Source organism: Sarcophilus harrisii, chromosome 3 (assembly GCF_902635505.1).
Source record: "Sarcophilus harrisii chromosome 3, mSarHar1.11, whole genome shotgun sequence".
NCBI classification, from domain to species: domain Eukaryota; kingdom Metazoa; phylum Chordata; class Mammalia; order Dasyuromorphia; family Dasyuridae; genus Sarcophilus; species Sarcophilus harrisii.
Window position 1 is genome coordinate 548,524,343 of NC_045428.1, and position 17,586 is coordinate 548,541,928.

General features: G+C 43.8%; 1 protein-coding gene across 4 annotated transcripts in view; it reads right to left on the minus strand.

Annotated features, from left to right (window-relative positions):
- Window positions 1–17,586, minus strand: part of HIVEP3 (HIVEP zinc finger 3) — a 640,787-nt gene that overhangs the window by 54,016 nt on the left and 569,185 nt on the right. The gene's annotated exons all lie outside the window — the stretch shown is intronic.

A 17,586-nucleotide genomic window follows, 5' to 3' on the forward strand; every position in this document is an offset into this window, starting at 1 on the left:
TCATCAATGCTGGTGAGATCAAAGGTAAGCTGTCTGGAGGCAGCTGGGGGTGCAGCAGATAGATCCCTATATCTAGAGTCAGGAAAAGTTCAAATATGACCTCAGATACTTCCTGGCTCTGTGGTCCTAGGAAAGTCACTTAACTCCTCCTGCCTTGATTTTCTCAATTCTAAAATGGGTATAATTTTATCTCCTCTATTCCAGGGTGTTTGTGAAGATCAAATAATATTAATTAATTAATATAACTAAATAATAATAATAAAAAATAATAAAGTGCCTAGTAAATGGTAGGCACTTGTAAATGCTTGTTTCCTTTCTTCCTGTGTGTGGGGTTAAATAGAGACGGAGTTCATGGATGCTGAAGAGGCTAAACTGGGCAGAGAGGAGAAGTGAGAAAATATCATTGCATATATTGAAGCCCTTGAATATGAGAGCAGAGGTTGTGATACAGAGGAATAGTGTGAGAAAGATTATGAACCCCCTGGCAAAGGATGGAAATGTCCTGGGTCCTGAAAGATGATAGCAAAGTCTTTCTTATGTATCCTTCCCTGTGCCCTTGGTACTACCTATCTAGACCCTCCCAGTGGTCTTTGCTTGAAGGTCAGAGTCTTAATGGGTCCTTATTTCTTTAGTATATTCTTCATAAACCAGTTAGTTAATCTTCAAAATGCCCATCTCTGATGTCATTTCCCTATTCAAAAGTCTTCAATGGATGCCCATTACTTACAAGATAAAGGTCAAATTCCTTAATCTGGAGTTCTACAATCTCCAAACTACATTTTCAGCCTAATCCCTCTTTGTACTTATAAAGAGATTGTATGGTAGATCTGAATATTTATATTACTCAAAATAGCTAAAAGAAAAAGAAATTATCTGGTTCAGCCAAACGGGAATTTGCTATTCTCTAAACATACTCTGTTCTTTATCTACCTCTGAACTTTTGCTCATACTATTTTCTCTATTTGCAAAATCTCCACAGTCATCACTGAAAATAAAAATACTATTTATTCTTCAAGGCCCAGATCAAATGCCATCTCTTGCAGGAAGCCTTCCCTGATCTCTAGAGTTAGGAAATTAGGAAAGCGCTCTCTCTCTCTCTCTCTCTCTCTCTCTCTCTCTCTCTCTCTCTCTCTCTCTCTGTCTCTCTCTGTCTGTCTCTCTCTCTCTCTCTCTCCTCTCTTTCTCTTTCCCTTCCTCTCTCTGCCCACCCCTTTCTCTTTTTCTTTCCCCTCCTTCCTACTGCCTTCTGCCTTCTCCCTCTCTCCTTTCTTTTATTCCAACATCATACAGTGCTTCCCTCATGGCATTTATTACATTTGTTGCATTAATATCTTTCTTCACATGGGCAGGGATCTTAAGCTTCTTTTCATCTGATGCAATAACAAGTCCAGGACTTGCTGTGCACATAGTGGAAGCTCAGTGAATCCTGAATGAATGGACAGTGACTACCAGGCTAAGGCTTAAGTGGTAAAAGGCTGATGGCTGAGGGCAGACCTGGGAGTTTCTACACACAGGAAGGAGGTTGGCAAAAGCCTCAGGTTAGGCAGACCAGAGATCCAGAGAGGGAGACAAAGGCATAATAAAGGAGCAAGCAGGTACTGGGCAGGCAAATGGTCTAGAGTCCAGGGAAGTCAAACACTTCAATTCACAGAATCACAGTGTTGGATAGGACCTCAGAGGGCATCTAGTCCAACTCGTACCTGAGCAGGAATCCCATCTATAATATCCATGATAAGGCCATCCCGCACTCACTTGAAAATCTCATACAGGCTGAAGAATACAGAGAAGCACGGAAAAGATTTATATGAACTGATGCAAAGTGAAGACAGCAGAACCAGGAAAACAATATTTGCAAATGACTGCAACAATAATTGAAATTATAAAAATAATTGAAAAGAATAACAATAATCAACTAAAATTGGATGCTATGAAATGATAATGACCAAGTTTGACTTTAAAGACGAATAAAAATGCACTTCTCTCCCTTCTTTATAGAGATAGGGAATCATGGTATGGAAGATTGCAAAATATGTTGGATATAATTGGTGTATAGGTTAGTGTAGCTGAACTGTTTTTTTCCTCATTTTTTATTCTTTGTCATACAGCATGGTTTTCTGGGAAGAGGATGGGAGAGAAAGACATTAGGAAATAAAGGTGACATAAGCAAAATATGTCAACAAAACATTTAAAAATTGAAATATCCTACTTAACCCTAAATTTGCTTTTATTGAACTTATATAATATTAGTATTCTAGTTACTTGTATGGACGTCCTATCTCCCCACTGAGTTCCATGAAGACTGTGTCATATACATTTTATATCTCTTCCAGTTCCTAATTCAGTACTCTATACTCAATGGGTGCTTAATAAATACTTAATAAATAAGTAATCTAGAAATAGAGAAATGTGTGAATAAATGCATGAAGGAAGGGGAAACTGTTGAGAGGCCTTTGGTTCAGCTCTCAAACCCCAGGACTTCTTTGCAGCTGCTGACCTCCCTACAAAGAAGAGGAAAACTATGGAAATGAAGGTCCCAGACAAAAGTCCTGGATGATACCTGTGGCTCCTATTTCTGAAGGTTGAAGTGCTTTCCTTCCCAATTTCCTGAGGAATTAGATTTTTTTGTTTTTGGTGGGGGGAGGAAGAAGAGAGGAATCTGGCCTTGTGATCGCATCAGTTTGAGGAACTCTTGGGTAGAAACTTCCTCCACTGATACAAACGAATTAACTCGGTGATTTTTAATAGGGTTTTAACTCAGCCCTTCCTGACTCCAACTCTGGTTCCTTAACAGTTAGCTAATAACAGTCTGCCAAGCCACCCCATATAGCCCCATCACAGCTGCATGTGTATCAGGAATTCAGAGAGGGGAAAGAGCAGTCACTATGGGTAGAGTTACAGGAAGCTTCCTGGAAGACTTGGTCTTGAAGGATGGAAAGGTTTGGATTGGAAGAAAAGTTTGAGGTCTTCTAGATTTAGAAGTGAGTATGTATGTAGTTGCTTTAGGCATGAGTTCTCAGACCTTTGTGACCTGCATCTTCCACCCTAGTGAGTGATGGTTTAGGCTCACGAGGGAAAAAGAGAAGGGGCAGCTCCTGGATCACCCCGCCCTGACCCCTTCCTCTCCTCATTTTTGGGAGGGAACCTTTTCCTAAGTCTACTGAGGCTGAGTCTCTAAACCTACAGTGTGGGATGCTGATTCGCAAGAATGAAGATTTACAAATGAGGAAGAAAAATGACTTGCTCCAAACCACTCAGATAATGAATAATAGTAGAGGCTCAAGCTCAGATTTTCCAACTTGAAATCAGTATCCTTTTCATCACAGTTCTGCAATGTGCTCCAATTCTTTACTCTGTATTTATGTTGCAAATATTTGGTGTAGAGAAATGGTGTGTTGTTATTAACAAGCTGGTCTCAGATCTGGATTCAAGTCCTGTTGCTGACATAGACTAGCTGGGCAAGTCAGGCCTCTGAGTAGGACTTTTAAGGGTGGGGAAGGTAGCCTTTGACTTTGATAGAAGGAGTTTCCTCATCCACGTTTATCAGTAAGATCACAGGCCCAATCTCCATTCTAATTTTTGGTATTTACTCCTCCATATACATCTTGTTTCTCTGCAGAAGAATGTAAGTCACTTAAGATCAGGGATTGTTTCCTTTTTTGTTCCACATCCCCAGTGCCTACTTAGTGCCCAGCACACAGTAGGCATTTCATAAGTGCTTAGAATGGGGGTCCGAAGGGTCTGAGGGTGAGTGAATGGCCAAGGGCCTGGCTGCTGGGGGCTTCCTGCCCGGGGCTCAGGGCCGGTCTGTCTGCGTGTCTGTGGCAGACCCCACAGAAGGAGGCAGGCGGGCCCAGGTGGACGGGCCAGAGAGCCAGGGAGTTAAGGTTCGGGTCAAGCTGCTGTGACAGTGGGAGCTCGCTTTGGCCAAGCGGCCCAAGTCCCTCCCTCCCTTTCCCGCTGGAAGAAAGTGGTCTCTCTCTCCGGGTTGGCCGGGCTGGGCTGCCCAGAGCCAGAGACAGTCAGACAGACACAGAGAAAGGCCGGCTCTTCCGCTCTAACACACCAGGCACGTCTGCGGACAGGCCTCGGAATCCTGAGCCTCTCTCTGTTTCTTCCTACAGAGACCAAAAGCTTGAATCGGGTCCAGGTTTCTAATTATTTGTACTAGAAAGAAGAGCATGTGGGCTGAGCCGGGCTCCTGCCACCCCCCTCACTCCCCTCCCAGCCCGGCCTGGCCCCGGGGAACCCTGGGGGAGACCACAACTTGCTGCTTTCAAGCCCGAGATCCGGCTTGCCGGGGAGGGTGTGGGAGCGCTGACGGCGGGGCCATCTGTCACTGGCTAACAGGAGCTTGCTCAAGCACCACGGGCAGAGGAAAGCAAACAGGAAGGTGAGAAGTAGGGGGTTGGGGGGGGGTCATGGGCTGGCCACAATCTCAAGCCACAGAGAACTCGCGCATCCTGGGGTGCTGACTCCAGCAGGCTGCAGAGATGACTCTCCGCCCAGAACAACAGCAAGTATTAACCAGTCCTGCCTCCTGGAGCCTTTATCACAACTCTGAGACTAAGGAACTGTGCTCTCCCATTTGACAGATGAGAAAACTGAGACTCAGAGATGCTACTAAATATCGCCTGAAGTCAGGACCAAGGGTGTTTTCCCTGCTGGTATGGGTTAGGGAATGGAAAATATAAATCCCATGCTATTCTCAGCTGTCACCCCTCCTTCTCTTCCCCCCACTCCCCACATATACATATGAATCTCTGAGTTTTCAGAGCTTCCTACAGCAAGGAGGATGGGAAGAATGATCATTGGAAACCCCCTCGCTGGTCTCTTCCTCTCCTGCTCCCAACTAGTGGTTCAAGGGCTTCCTCTCCTAACCCTGAAAATGGTTTCCCCTAAACTTCTGTGCCCAGTCTCAAGACAAATCTTCGGTAACTGCAGACAAGAACTCGTGGGAAGGCTCCCATTCTGCAGTTATGGGAGATGCAGGTTTGAAGTCCTTGATCTAATACTTAGTACTTCTGTGACTTATGACAGATCTCTGTGAGAACCCATTAACTTCATCAGGTCCCTTGCAGTGCTCGTTGCAATTCTACAACGAAGAAACTGATTATTGACAAGTTAAGTGAAAGTGGATATAGATCCTGACTGTTCTGACAGTTTTCACAGGGAGGTTCTTCCTTTGGCCCGGGTCAGCTCTTCTGGAAAGCAATCATTTCCTTGGGTTCTTTCCATGTCACATTTGGGATGAACAAACGAAAGGAAAACTGCTTTGAGTGTCATAGAAAGAGGGGACACAGTGAGGGATTCTGTATATATGCATATATTTCCAATGCCAGAAAAATGTTTTTCTCCCTGAAAGGAGCAGAAAGGAGAGCCCAAAATGCTTGTGTAATCTTGGGTAGCCTCAACAGGAAGATGGTGTTCAGAGCAAAGGTGGTGATAATTCTGGTTCTGGTCATTCTGTAGCGAGAAGACTACTAGGCTCAGTTCTGGGAACCATACTTTAGGAGGGATACTAGGAAACTGTCAGAGAAGAGAAACTGGGATACTGAGGACACTAGAGACTATGGCATAGGATGAAAGAACTAGAGATATTTATCTTAGAGAAGAGAAGGTCATGGCCAAGATTAAAGTCAGAGGGGGAGGAAATATAATTGCTCTTTCCAAGGTTTGGAAAGATTGTCACATGGAAAAGGAATCAGGCTTCTATTGCTTGACTCCACAGGGTAGAACTAGTTGCCATGGGAGGGAAATGGAGGGAGACAGATTTTATAGAAGCAAAATAACAAGATTTGAGAGTTGGAAGGGACCCCAGAAATCACCTTGTCCATCCCACACACAAAAAAGAGATCTGAGCTACGGCATCCTCAACAAGAAGTCATCCAACCTCTGCTCCAAGACTCCATGAGGGATAATAATACTATACTTTCAGGGAATCTCTAATGTAAATTGTGCCTGAACAAGGATTATCTTCCTTCAACATCCTCAAAGAATGGTCATTTAGGCTTTGAAGACCTCCATTGAGAGGGAATCATCTATCTGATGACACAGCCTGTTTCATTCCAGGATAGCACTAATTATTTAAAAAGGTTTTCTGTACAAAAAGCTAAAATCTGACTTTATTTTAAGCCTAACTCTGAACCTTAGATGCTCCAATGTCTTCTCCTTCTCTCCCAGTGACTGGACCTCCCCCAAATCCACATTTAATTGAACAACATTCATGATTATCTTATTTCCAGATCTGTCTCTTTGAAGAAGGAAGAGGAAGAGAAGAAGGAAGAGAAAGAGATGAAGGAGGAGGAAGAGGAGGAAAAGGAGGAGGAAGAAGAAGAAGAGGAGGAGAAGAAAAGAAGGATGAAAAAAAGGAAGAAGAAGGAAAAAGAGAAGGAGAAGAAATGGAGTAGCCTCACATATTTATTAGTCATATGATCATGGGCAAGTCACTTAGCCGATGCCTACTTCACTTTGCTCAATGATAAAATGGGAATAATAATAGCATCTATCTCACAGGGTTGTTGTAAGGCTCAATGACATTTAAAATACTTAGAACAGTGTTTCACTCATGGTAGGCCCTTAATAAATCTTGTTTCATCCCTCTCTTTCCCCTTAGCCTTTCTATGACCACCAGAGTCTATCTCATAGCCAAATTCAAGAGAGGAACATAGCCCTGAAGACCCAAGTGGCTCTGCTCCAACCTAAGAATATAATTTTGCAGGGCTGGGTAACAACCTTGAAACATGAAAATGGGTATTAGGTATTAGGACCCTTTCCTATTCGGGCCATTTAGGAAGATGAGTTTCCTGGCTTCTTGGCCCAAACCTGGCTCTTTCTGGAAAGTGAGCTTTAGAGCTTTCTTACTCACTAAGCCAAGATCGGGTTTGTGTTATTGTGGCTCTGGCCTATGTCCCACAGGCAGGAAATGGAGCAGCAGCTGTGTGATTATGAGATATTCTTTCAGGTCAAGAGTCTTTGACACTTGAAGCCATGAATTGGACACCAGGAAACTCCACCGCAACTAAGAATCTTCCTTGGAAAGAGAGGGCACTTGGACCAGTTTATGGAGGGATTGTTGACCCTGGCTAAGCTTGAACCAGCACTGCTGGCCTGCCTTCATACAGAAATGTCTAGGACTTGAGGAGTAACTCAACTGGGAGGAATCCCCACTTGGGGAAGATGGAGCTACCTCTCTTGGCTATTTGTAATAGGGTAAAGCCCTGACTAAAGGGGCAGATGGGGTAACCCTACTACAACTGATTTCCTATCTCTTGGCTGAGGGCCTCAGTCTATACTGTAGCAAGTGTGGGCCACTTTACCATGAGCTATTTGGGCAAGAGGTAAGTGCCAAGGCACAAGGAAAGGTGAAAACATGCTATTCCAAGTGGTTGGGACAACCACTCGACTCTTGGTCTGTACCTGGGATTGGCCATCTATGTTTGCCTTTAATCTTGACCTCCTCCTCCCTTCCAACTGTCAAGTACCACATACCCTGAGTGTGGAGATCATTTAACAAAATCTAATAACTCCCTATCAGCTCCAGGATCAAATTTAAAACTCTCCATTTGACTTTTAAGACCTTTAGTATCCTATTCCTTCCCAGCCTTCCATTCTTCTTCTATTTCTTCTATTCTACTTCCCACCATGTCTTCTCTTTGGTTCAATGACAAAACACAAACAAAAACTCTCCATCTCTCAGCTCCAGACGTTTCCTCCATCTGTCTCCCAGGCTTGGGATGCTCTGTCCTTTCTGTCTCCTAGCATCCTTCGAGTCTCAGTTGAAGTCCCTTCTTGTGCAAGGTCTTGTCTGGTCCTCAACCTTAATGTCTCCCCTCAGAGGTTATCTCCAGTTCATTGTGTCTCTGTATCTTATCTGTATGTAGTTATTTGCACATTGTCTCCTCCTTTACACTGGAAGCTCCTTCGCTGAAAGGACTAGTTTTTGCCTTTTTTTTTTTTTTTAATATATTCCTAGGGGTTAACACAGTGCCTTTCACAAAAGGCTTAGTGAAAATTTGTAGACTTGACTAAACTAGAAGCCTAACTTCCAGTCAAAGTGTTTGATCCCTAAATCCCAGCCTTCCATCTTCCACTTCTGTATCTTTATCTATTTATTATCAATGTGCAGAACATTGAGGTTACCAGGGCAAAAAAACCAAACAGTCCCTACCCTCAAGAAGCTTGCATCTACTGGATTCTTACACATAGAATTCTTACTGAGGGAGAGGCCCCCAACCCAACAAAAGGCAGGTCTTCGGGGCCAGTCTCCATCCCTCCCCAAAGAAGGTTTTCATGACCTTTCATAATTGTGCTGTTACCATCTACTTGGATAACATTTGAGCTTGCCCTTGAGATTCTAAGCAGCCCGCCCCATGAATCTATTATGGTCTGTACTCATCTTTGTGAGCGCTAAATCTCCACGGCCAGCTTAACAAGTATCACTGTTAGGAGGTAAAAATTTTTCAGGCATCTGATTTGTAGGTAGAGAGCCAGGATGGATTCCCAGAAAGCAAATATGGTGGGAATTTTGAGGGATGGCAAAAAGTTTCCCAGGAACACAAAAAAATCTATAGTGATACCTGGAGTTTGGGGTTCATCACCAAAGAGTTGGCTTCTAGGGCTCTGTTCATGAGTATGTTAGAAACCCACCCCACCTATCTTAATTCTCTGACATGTCAAGTGAGCAAATGCTACCCAAGATGTAGTGCCCAAATTGCAACAGGCGATTCTCTCCTTTGACATGCCCCAGACCTAAATGCGAGCTCTTCTTGGGAACTGATGACTCTAAGTTAGTGACGTTGGGTTATCTTTACAGAGGGAAAATATAAGAGGCAGAGTACAAATAAGCTACGGGGGTGGGAGTGGAGGTGGGGAAGGAATAACCAGTGGTGGTCTCTGAACAAGGGCAATGTCTCATGGAAGGAACAGTCTATGCCCACAGTAATTATTTAAATTTAAAGTTTCTTCAGTCTTCAAATAAGCTAAGTCCCTACCAGTCTGGTGGGCTCTGTTCTTCAGCCAACTCAACTCGAAAGTCAAACTCTTCCTCAGAAAGCAGAACTGATGAGCAGAGACCTCCACCAGGAAGCTGGAGGCCCCGAGCAGGGGCCACCCCTGCAAGCTTTCCTCCAAAATGAGAACTGGCGAGTCACCCAATTGTCTAACCAACCTCGGGTCTAGGAACAGCAGAGGGGAGTCTAACTGCCCCCCATGTTCTTATCAGGAGGAAAGCACCAATTCCTAAGCACGGAGGTCTTACACACACACCACAGGACACAGGGGGCTGTCAATTCAATTCAAGTCAGTTCAGTTCAGTTCAGTTCAAAGTATTTATTAAGCACCCGTTATGTGTCAGGCACTGTGCTTGGTGCTGAAGATACAAAAAGACAAAAACAAAACAGTTCCTGCCCTCAAGGGCTTCCATTCTACTGGATGGAATCGACATATATGCAAATAAGTACAAATATATACAAAGTAAATACAAATTTCTCGAAAGGGCCGGAGAATGGTAATGACCGGGGAGGCAGCTTGATGCCATGGAAAGAATGCTCGCTCTAATGAAAGGACCTGGGTTCCTCTGACTCTTAATACTGGTGTGACTTTGGACAAATCACTTTAATTAACATCAATTACCTTAACTCTCAAAAGAGCAGGTGGAACTCATTTCAGTTCTAGAAGTATGAAATATAAGCAGATCAGGAAAGGCTTCCAGGAGGAGGTCTTTAAGCCTTTCTGGGAAATAGGGATTCAAAGAGAGAAGTGAAAGTGGGAGAGAAATGGAGGTGGGGCACACAATATTCTGCCATGAATGGTGGGAAGCTGAGCATGTTGGAGGATTCAGGACACCTTTGGAAAGCCAGCTGAGTGGCTCCAGCTGTTTTCTATCCCTTGGAAATCCCTTGGACTTTTTTTTGTGATCAAAGACCTTTTGAGGTCAAATGGGCCATCTTCATAGTGGTCAATATTTTGATGAAGAAAGTTCCAATTCTTCCCCATGCCATAAACTTTTCTATTGTCAAAAGGATTGGATTATTTTTCCTAAGGGATTTCCTCTTTTTCAGGGATTTCCCTCCTGACTCAACTCAAACTGAGGACATGAGTTTATATAAGACACCTGGAATACCCTGTTTCCTGAACACCAAGTCCAAAGTCTGTTGCTTCCCACCACAACAATAGCAGCAGTAGATGTTTATATAACATTTTAAAGTTTACAAAGTGCTTTACACTTATCTCATTTTACAATAACACTGGAAGATGGGTGCTATTTATTTCTATTTTATAGATGGGGAAACTAAGTTAGGTGACTTAGCCAGGACATACTAAGTCAGTCTAAGGCTGGATTTGAACTTGGTTCTTCCTCACTTCAAGTCAAGCTCTCTATCTACTAGCACCTCCTGGTGCCCTCTGGGTAGATGGTACGTATGAATCTAGTCTCACTCTTCCAGGGTAAGTAAGGACGGCACTCCTTGCTACGGAGTTCTGCTATAACCATTCTATCCTTTTTCCTTTCTTCCTTTTCCCTTCTAGCTTTCTTCCAATACTGGTCTAGGGGATATGTCGGCAACAGTCTCCTCTGCTCCAGCTCCAACAAGCACTAAGAAAGAGGATGGGGCAGAAATGTACACAGACAGACCCAGCAAAGCAGGACTGGCAAGTCAGAGGAGCAGTTCGGCCCATCTGGTTCAGCATCCTGCTCCAAGTTGGGTTGTTTGGAATTCTCAGTGTTCCTCGCCATGTTTGGGTCTCCCTAGTACTCTACCCTCAGTTGATGTTCCGGCTTGCCACAGTTCCAGATCTCATTTGCTTCCCCTGCAGGCAGTGAATGTTCCTTCTCTGGACTACCCCTCAGAAGAGCCTCTTTTGAAGAGGTTTCAGTTGGCTCCCATCCTGCCTTCTGTTTTTTGTTTTTATTTTTTTTTTAAATTCCAGTTGCCTCTGAATGAGGAACTTCTATTTGGCCATTATCTTGTCTGCCTAGTTTACATCTCCTAGTATCCCTTGTGAAAGGGGTTTCCAGCTATGACCAACCAGGAACCGCAGTGGTCAGGAGATTTTTGAAGAGACGTGAAGATTTCTTATAATTTACAATTAATCAAAGCACCTAGGATGCTAACAGAAAAATGTGGCCTTTACTGTCCTTGGTAGTTTATACTAATGAATTCCTACTTATTGCCACTGTCACAGCTTGTGAATCAAGGATGCTTTCTTATTGTGTATTACTCATTCACTGAATGCTGCTACAATCAAGAAAAAAGGTCAGTTTGGGTGGGAAAGGAGGAAATCTGCCTTTGCTAATAACTGTAGGGAAGGTATCAGCCTCTTCTACTCCGAGGCTTCCTCTAGGCCATTTACAAAAAACAGAGATAGTCCAGACCCTTGAGTTGAGATTACTGTAAGCAGCTCTTCTATTTGGGCTATAAAGAGATAGAAGGGAAAGGAGACTTGAGGAACACTGCTGATGGCAGAACAACGCGTCTGTGGGGAGCCTGGCTATCTGCAGGGGGTTTTCCTTGCACTGACCTGTGCTGTGTGTGTTCCTGGGGAAAAGTCTTAAGCATTGGACTGTGCTATAAGATGCTTGAGGTCTCAGGGAGAGTATACACTGTGGACAGGGTGATCGCAATTCAGCAATGACTACGTCCTCTATAGCACCTTCTAAGACTGTCTTTTTGGGCCAGCCAGAGGCCATGGGACCCTGACACTCTGCCACCTGATACAGGTGTGCATGAGCTTAAGGCTAACTCTGGAAAGTCTTTTGAGTTAGTTAGAAAAAGAAAGACATTATGGAATTAATTTTTTTAAAAAGTCAGCTTAAATAGAATATTTAAAATCCAGTGTTTTTATTGTGAAGAGTGTCTTGCCAAGGAATAACGTTTACCAAATGCCAAGCAAACTCTTCAGTTCTGAAATTCCGTGTCCTCTTGCTTTGAACACAGCCATCAGGCACTGTCAAATACATGGTCGATAGGTAATAATCGTCCACTTTAGCACTGACATCTGCCTCTTTCCAAGGCCGGCCGTTCTCGGAACTTCAGATGGTGACGCGGCAAGGCCACTGGGCACTGGGGAGCTCTGGGCCAAGGGAAGAGGACCCCACACAGCCACCTGTGGATAAGCACTCCCCTTATCAGCAGAGTCCAGCAGGCCAGTCCTGACCACAGAAGCCAGCAGACGGTCCCACCCTTTGCTGGTTGTAACTCTTGTGGTTCTGGAGGCTCTCCAAGGTACTAGAATCCCACGCTATAGGGAAAGCAAACTTAGCAGAGTCTTGTCACCTGTGGGGCACCACCCCCGCTGCCGTGGGTTTCCTGTCCCTTCTTCGTATGTGATGTGAGTTAAGTAGGCCTTGTTCCAGGACAGAGCCATCATGGTCTTTGTATTCCCGGGAGAGCAGGATCTTGGTGTAGGGGCCCTCTGGTCTGCATCTGTTGTAGCATGTTGAAGGTCCCCAGGTCCTGAGTTAGTAGAGCCACAGGTAAGTCAGTGACCAAGGAGGAGAGTTGACTCACAGACTCTTGTCTGAGACATACTTATTTGAGACCCCACCTTTACAAACAACTAGAGGGAGGTAGTGGGGCGGCTACTACAATAACTGTAAGCAATGTAACTAGTGACTCTAGAAGAGCATTTAGAATTGGGGAGAGATTGAGGGAGGGAGTTGCTCAGACGGGGAACTTGGCCAAGAATCTAGTTGCCCCTGGTCTCAGTGTGGGGAAAAGGAGGGAGTAAGCTGAAGTTCCAAGATGGGGAAGGATTTCTATATGGAAGACTTTATTTTTTAACTGGAAAGAAAAAAAAACATCCCATCCATTTTTCCTCTCTTGCTTCCCTATCTTCCGCAGAATCCCATTATTTCAAGCTAGAAGGAATCTCGGAGATTGTCTAGTGTCTCTCTCCCATGACCCCATTTTACAGATAAAAAATCTGAGCTCTCAAGAAGGGAATGACTTTCCCCTTGTCACCTCTGGCAGACAGTCTAGAAAGTAGCAGAGCCAGCCCTGACTGCAAATCTAGTCTTAGAGAAGTCATATTGCTTAATTGCCAGATTAGAGATCTAGGGCAGACTCCTCTTCTCCTTCTCTCCTTGCTTCACCACAGACTGAGCTATCACCAGTGTGCCTTATCACACATGTCCTGCAGGGACCAGGCAGAATTACAGAATCACAGTGTTGGAAGGGACCAAAGCAGCCCCCTAGGCCAACTTCTAAATGAACAAAAGTCCCCTTTATAACACACATAATTCTTGTTGTGAGAGGGTTGTCTCTCAAAGCAACCCCTTCTACATTTTGGGATCCTGAACTATAAGGAAGTCTTCCCTTTTATCAGACTTTAATCTGGCTTCTCATCCTGCCTCCCACTTAGTGGCCAGGGACAACTGAGCCTAATTGCTCTTCTGAGCAACAGTCTTTTAAATACTTAGAGATGCCAAGTTCTTTCAGAGATGCTGCTAAATAAGAAGGATTGACAGAACTAAGAATAATGTTTAGTCAAGGGCCAAGTTGCTTCTTAACAGATTAGATAGCAGAGAATTATAGAATTTGTAGAGTTGGAAGCCATCCCCAAGTTCAGTCTGTTCATAACATGACTGGCAAAAGATTATCCAGCTTCTGTTTGAAGATCACCCGTGATCTTCCTCCTGAGGCAGCCCTTCCACTTAGAGTTCTACTTGTTATTTTTTCCTAATATCAAGCCTTTTGTAACATCACTGCCCTGGTTCTACCTCCCTGCCTGGGGCCAAACAGAACAAATCTAATACTTCTTCCATCTGACAGTACTTCGAAGACCCTAAGATACCTGCCTAGCTATCACATTTCCTCTGAGTTTTCTCTTTTTCAGGGAAAATTAACTGAACCTCATTCTTGAGGGACTCAAGATTCTTGGTCTTTTTTATTTCTGTCCTCTGAATCCTTTCCAGCTGACCAGTGTCCTTCTAAAAACATGGTGCCGACAACTGTCCCTAATATTCTGGGAGGTGTGAACAGGGCAGAGGGAAGTGATAGGAGCACTTCCTTATTCCTGGAAGCTCTGCTTTAGTGTAGACTAAGATTATAGCGGGGGGTTGAGAACTACATTATCACAGACATTGAGTCACGAGCCCTCTGTTGACTAATAGAATGTGGGAGAGGCACATAGCATGTGGGTCAATAAGTCATAATTTGGTTTGTTGAATAAATAGCATCTTATCGCAGGAAACCTTTTCCCATCTCTTACATGCTTATAACAACCACTGCTATAACAGAGCACTACTTTCTGGAACCAACACCATCTATCTCTTTCAAATGTCAACAATATTTGCCAAACAATAAGAATAGCCAGCATTTATACATTCTCCTCTGTGCTGGGCACTGTGCTAAGGGCTTTACAAATATTATCCTATTTAATCCTTACAACAATCTGGGAACTAGCTGCATTTATTACCCCCATTTTACAGTTGAGGAAACTAAGACAGAGAGAAGTTAAGTGACTTGTTCAAGATCCCATAGGTGGTAAGCTTCTGAAGTCAGTTTTGAATTCAGGTCTTCCTGATTCCAGGTCAGCACTCTATCCTTTGCACACTCAGCTGCCTTAAAATGCCAACTATTTAACCCTGTCCTGTCACAGGAGGACATAAGAGACAGCAGAATTGAACTGTTCTTTCCCTCAAAAATATAAGGGCAACAGAACATACAAACAGACTTGCTTTCCCTATCTGGACTTGTCTCATTGGTGAGTTCTTTTTGGAGCCTCCATTCTGGGGAAGGGCATCAGACCCAGTATCCCTTCTCTCTGAACTCAGCTTCCCAGTAGAGACTTTCTATCCTCTCCTCTCACCCCCAACACTTTCCAGTTCCCCTTTTATGTATTGTGTTACCCTACTAGAATTAAGTTTCTAAAGGGCAGGCTTGCATGCTCAGTGTTTGGCACAGTGCTTGGCTCATGGTGAGCCATTGAATAAATGCTTGTCGGTTGACTAAGTAACTTGCTCTCCCAAAACAAAGGACTCTTGCAAAAAGCATCCTGACAAGAGGTATAAATTAATCATATGATCTAGGTACAGAAACTGTACCTAGAAAGGAGGTCAGAGGGAAGCGAACCATTTCAAGTGGGTCAAGGGGCGCTGCTCCCTGCCAGCTTTGGTGGCAGTTTCAGTACAAAAGATGCAGGCAGATGTGGCTCGACTGGGAGTGTCTCACTAGAAATAAGGCTAGAAGTCACCCAGTTGGAATTTAGGTTTGAAAATAAGTCCGAGGAATTTAGATTTTTTTTTTTGAGGAAGAAGAAATCTGTCCATGTAAATTTTTGACTACAGAGAAGTGAGATGAAGGAGGATGAGCCCAGCAGTGTCTAAAGTGGGCTGGTGAGAGAAGACCCTGGGAGATGAGGAAGAAGTGAATGGCCTGGAAGGTGAGAGTAGATACAGAAAAGAAAGACTGGGCCTTAGGAAAAATGGGTAGAATCCAGAGATTAATTAGATGGAGGAAGTAAAGAGATAACAGGGAAAAGAATCAGGAGAGGTTGCAAGGTTGAAAATTTGATAAGGGGAAGAAGGTTAGGGCTATTGATCATAACATGGAATCTGGTCCACAAGGCTCCAAGGTTATAGTCATAGATCTCCAACTGGAAAGGCCATTTGGAAGGGATACCTGCTAGTTGGGAAGAAAGAACTGTAACAACTCAATCTCTATCATGCTTTAAGAGTGACAAATGTTATTAACTTCATTTTATAAGGAGGAGACTGAGATTAAAGAGCTCAAATGATTTGTACCTGACCATAGTCAGAAAATGGCAGAGCGGAGATTTGAACCCAGGTGACCAAACTTTAGACTGAGCACACTTTTCATTGTTCTGTGTTGTTCTTTCTAGATGATGAACTCAGCCGTAGGGAGTTAAGTTTCTGGGACGGCGGGACATCTGCACTAAGATGTAGCCATCTAGGAATATGGAACCAGAAAGCAAGAACTGAAGATGGAGACAGGGAAAGAGATCCATTGAAGGTGACAGCAGAAACTGTAGGAGCCGAGGGGAAATCAAGGATTCCTTGAGAGGGGCTAAAAAAGAAGCAGGGGCTCCTAGAGTATATCTATAGCAAAGACTTGGGAGAAAGAGAAGTCAGAGAGAATTAGTACAGGAGCACAGGATTTGTGGAAATAGAGTTTGGAGAAGGAGGGCAAGAGCTCTCTCCTGACTGAGGCTCTGTGTGTTATGGAAAAATGGCAGAATGAGGATAATAGCAGCCTAGAAGAGTGAGTTTTTAAGGCAGAAACAAAGACATCTCTCATGTCCACAAGGAAATCCTCTGCTGCCTTCTGCCATTCTAAAGACTCTGAGATATGAAGGTTGTCACACCCTTTGGACCATGGACCTAACTACCCCTTGGGAGACAAGACTTCAGTCTGGAACATCCTCCATCCTCTCAAAAGCCCAGGCGAGGTACATCAGAGCCATTCTGTGGCCTTCCCATGTGGATCTTCAAACCAACTGGGAGGACAAGAGAGGGCTGCCACAGAGCTGTATTCATTCTGCCAAGACAACGAGGGTAACTCTGCCCAGTAGCAATGCAGTACATGGGTATCTGGCCTAAATGAGTGGACATGGACATTTCCAGAGGTTTGTGACCTTCTGACAATGACATGAATGACTTTGGCTACTGACCCTTACTCTTTCACCCCTCTTTGTTCTATCATAACGATTGTACCAAGTACGTAGTGCTTCATTATGAGCTGTATTTCTCCATCCTGGGGTCTATTATACACATGATAAATACTAATAAAGCAATCTATTTAGATTCCACTGAGATGACAGTCTGTCATTGCAAGCTCAGTCCTTTGATCTGGACTACGGGCTAACTTATGTATACAGGGATGGGCAAGGGATGGCAGTACCAGATACTATGTGTTCAAGAGGGGTCAACTCATGGACACCCAGAATCCTTAAGGTATAGCGGTCCTGCACCCGGGTTTCAATAAATCTTTCTATGTAGCCTATTCAATATTATAGGTAATAAAATCTAGAATTCACCCATGCTTAGGAATATAAGAAATAAAAGAAACAATTAATTTCAAAAGGATAATATAATTATTTATCAAATACTTTTTATAACCATACTCTAAATGGAATCTCTGAATTAAATGATAAACAAATACTCTCAGTCATGTATATGGGACTAAGAGAAAACATTATTCAATGCCTTCTGGGGAGACATGTCCTTCCAAACTTTGGAAGAAAAATGAAGGAGACATTTTGAGACATTTGGATTGTCACATTTTCAAAGTCACAAATGTTAGACAATGGGTGAGTGGACAGTGTCCCTCAAAGAGAACTGGGTATTGGAAATCTCTTCTCAAGGTTTTCAAGTTGCCACTGGGGCAACAGAAGAGTTATTAATCTTTGGCTGGCCAGAGGAGCACTTTCATGGAAATGGCCATTCAGACCCAGTCTTTCCCTTTTATCTCAAACCATCCTGAAGGCTGGTACCACCCCTTCCCCCAATTTACACGTGATGGTGAAATCTGGGAGCAGTACTAGTCACAAACAAGGCAGCTTGTCCTCCCTGCAGTGATCCCCATGGCCAGAGTCATGGGGACCCCACTAGCTGTTCTCCATCCTTGG